Here is a 3,829-nt window from a genome sequence, read left to right as displayed (position 1 = left end):
ATCAAATGCTAAATGGCCACAGTGTTATCCCTTCTGATAAATTTAATCAAAAGGTTTCTTTGGAGCTTTCTCCTTAAATTTCAATTTGATTCATTTTTATTTGTGAAACTGAAAACAAATCTGAAAACAAAATCAAGGTTTTATGGATGATAGATGCAAATCACAATTGCATCGAATGCTACTTCTTATCTGTAATAATATATATACTTATAGATAAGTATACCCTAGACAGTAATGTGACCATGTAATGATTATGGGATTTTAAAAAATTATCTGAATTGACTTAACATTAAAGAAAAAAAGACACAAATAATGTAGATTTAATTAGTACTTCACTAAAAGTTGCTTTGAACTTCCAAATGTCTTGCTTTGGTATACAACTTCTCAAGTCCTAGATCAAATAACACTTCTTTGTAGAATTATAGCTATACATTTTACGATATTGCAATTGATTTAAGAAATTCTCCCCAAAATTTTGAGTATATACAAATTATCTCATTTTTTTTTTTTTTTTTTGAGACAGAATCTTGCTCTGTCTTCCAGGCTGAGTGCAGTGGCATGATCATAGCTCACTGCAGCCTTGAACTCCTGCCCTCAAGGGATCCTCCTGCATCAGCCTCCTCCTAACTGGGACTACCAGCACCCTGCTCAACTAATTCTTTTTTTTTTTTTTTTTTTGGTAGTGATGGGGTTTTGCTATGTTGCCTAGGCTGGTCTTGAACTCCTAGCCTCAAGCGATCCTCCTGCCTCAGTCTCCCAAAGTACTGGGATTACATACATAAGCCACTGTGCCTGGCTCAATACTTTTAAAAAAGAAAACAAAAACAAACAAAAAAACTTTCACTAGTTATTTGCTTCAACAAGCTAGAATTCACCAGCCTGAGTAAATGTGGCCTTACAGAACAAAAAATTTATCATTGCCTACAATCCTGAAACGTTTAAACAGGTTGTACAGCCCCAGTCTTCAAAGAAATGCACATTAAAACAGCATTGTAATACTAATCTTTTGCCTATCGTTTTATCAAAAGTTGCAAAGAATAACTGGTGTCAAAATGGTGGGTTTAGCCGGGCACGGTAGCTCACCCCTGTAATCCCAGCACTTTGGGAGGCCAAGGCGGGTGGATCACAAAGTCAAGAGATCGAGACCATCCTGGCCAACACGGTGAAACCCCATCTCTACTAAAAATACAAAAATTAGCTGGGCATGGTGGTGGACGCCTGTAATCTCAGCTACTAGGGAGGCTGAGGCAGGAGAATGGCGTAAACCTGGGAGGCGGGGCTTGTAGTGAGCTGAGATCTGGCCACTGCACTCCAGCCCGGGCGACAGAGTGAGACTCCGTCTCAAAAAAAAAAAAAAAAAAAGAATAGGCTTAGCGTGAGTGAGGGATAGACACAGCTGGAACACAGGCAGTTGTGGCCAATCTTCCAATTCCTGAAAGGAGACTTCTTTAATGTGAAGTTTTCATCCACATCTCTGATTCTTTCTCCTAAACCACAAACTCTTAGGCAAGCAAGGGAAAAGGCTAGATACTAGATATTCTGCATTTATGACCATCAGATTAATATTTGAAGACTACATCTGAGCTATGTGACACCTAATAATATGCACTAATATTGTAAACACTTGAGGAACAACCATGTGATCTTATTTGCATACACTCCTCCAAGTTCGTAACTCAGCAAAAACACAAATGATTTTATTATGTTCCCTCAAGACAGCAACATACAAAAGTAAGTAGGGTACATTTAAAAACAAAAGGTAGGCGGGTGTGGTGGCTCACGCCTGTAATCCCAACACTTTGGGAGGCTGAGGTGGGAGGACTGCTTAATTAAGTCCATGAGTTCAAGACCAGCCTGGGAAACACAGTGAAACTCTGTCTCTATAAAAAATAGAAAATTAGCTGAGCATAGTGGCACACACCTGTAGTCCCAGCTACTCGGGAGGTTGAGGTGGAAGGATCATTTAAGCCCAGGTGGTCTTTGGGAGTCGGGGGGGTGGTGTCAGCAATCAGGAAGCAAAATGATTGCAGTTCAAGAAAACATTATTAAATTCTCTCATTAAAAAATTATAGGCCAGGAGTGGTGGCTCACGCCTGTAATCCTAACACTTTGGGAAGCTGAGGTGGAGAATCGTGTGGGCTCAAGAGTTAGAAACTGCCTGGGCAACATAGCGGGACCTCATCTGTATTTAAAATAAAAATTAAAAATAATTGTAAATGCAGGCTTAGTGATATAAAAAATAAATAAACTTCAACTTACCTAGATCTGGCCATTAATATTATTAGCCTCTGCTGCAGCATCAGGAGTTTAATCATACTTCAAAATACCATGTTTTCTTTGTTTGCTGACTTAACCTAAAAACAGAAGAAAAACATTGAGCATTTCTCATTTCTAAAGAATAATATTCCTTATGAGCTTTCTGGCAGCACGGTTAGTTCAGTTAATCTATTTAAACAAACTCAAAAGTCTAAAAGATTGAATAAAAAGTATTTAATATACAACATCAATTTTAAAAAGTAATATAATATTCACATGCTACCACTCTTTTTCAGAAGAAAAAGATGATAAAAATGTGATACTCTAAAACTTCTATGATGTTTCTGGCTTCTCTACTACAGCTATAACACTTGCACAACTCACTTCTCTATACTTATCTCCACAGCTGTAAAATGAGGGGTTAGGTTAAACCACCTCTTAGGTTCCATTCCAGCTCTAAAAACCCATTTTAGCCAGTAGCAGACTAATTCTCCATCCCTAGTGACTTTTCCTAAACCTTACTCACCATAATTCCTCTTGAAGAGCTGTCTTCAAAATCCACCCTCCATATCTTCCTATTCCGCAAGACCCCTCCAAAACCAGTTCAGAAAAGTCAGCAAATCAGAAAATCGACGGTATGAACAAGCATGCCACAGAATCACAGAACAGTGAAATTACAGTGATAAATTACAGTCTAGATTTACAAGAGATTTCAATATATTTTCGAAAAATTTCTGGTCAATTTACCCTTCACAGCACAAAAAAAAATCAAACTCACTCAAACAGGGACACTAATATTTTCTGAATACCTACTCTGTATCAGCATTTTATTAGGGGTTATAGGAAGAGTCTCATTTTAATCTACATATTAACTAGAGAACAAATATGATTGATAGCCAAAATGAAAATTTCTAAAACCACGTACCCACAGACAGTCAACAATTTCAACTCTGAACTTCAAATGCAACAATTTCAACTCTGAACTTCAATTTCATATATAAAATCAGCATGACAGGTGTTGGCTCACACCCCTTGGAGATGCTGCTACACCTCACTTTAAGGTGGGCAGCAATCCAGTCCCTCTTCTTTACTATCCCTTTCTTTTCTCCAGGAGCTCAAATATACACCATGCTTTGTCTCTGGCTTGGGAAACTGCCCAGGGCTGAGCTAATTCTACCATAAACCACTTATTTTAGGTGAATATATACTCTCTTTGGCCGTCTCTTTTAAAATGTATTCTAAGGGATTTTGGCCAATTAAGTCAGAAACATCTCTATTCCTCTCATTCTTCATTCCACTTATAAGCATTCTCCAACCCTTATCCTGCAATGAATTTAATGACTGCACATAAAATTAAGAGAAATGATAGTGGTCTACCTATTAACTACCAATGAAAAGTCATAAGCTTTGAAATGAAGTTAAACATATTAAAGAATCAGTGTACCAACTCATTAAGCTCTTAAAAATATTAAAAAGGGCCGGGCGCGGTGGCTCAAGCCTGTAATCCCAGCACTTTGGGAGGCCGAGACGGGCGGATCACGAGGTCAGGAGATCGAGACCATCCTGGCTAACA

The 3,829-nt window shown here is 38.2% G+C and overlaps 1 protein-coding gene across 7 annotated transcripts in view; it reads right to left on the bottom strand.

Annotated features, from left to right (window-relative positions):
- Window positions 1-3,829, bottom strand: part of FRS2 (fibroblast growth factor receptor substrate 2) — a 119,410-nt gene that overhangs the window by 20,571 nt on the left and 95,010 nt on the right. For all 7 annotated transcript variants that reach the window (XM_011929300.1, XM_011929301.1, XM_011929299.1 and 4 more), the window contains one exon: window positions 2,260-2,354. The gene's annotated coding sequence lies outside the window, so the exon portion shown is untranslated. The remainder of the gene's footprint in view (window positions 1-2,259; window positions 2,355-3,829) is intronic.

Source organism: Colobus angolensis, unplaced genomic scaffold (genome assembly GCF_000951035.1).
Source record: "Colobus angolensis palliatus isolate OR3802 unplaced genomic scaffold, Cang.pa_1.0 Scaffold80, whole genome shotgun sequence".
Lineage (NCBI taxonomy): Eukaryota > Metazoa > Chordata > Mammalia > Primates > Cercopithecidae > Colobus > Colobus angolensis.
Note: the sequence above shows the minus strand (reverse complement) of the source record. Positions and strands in the feature narration are given on the sequence as shown.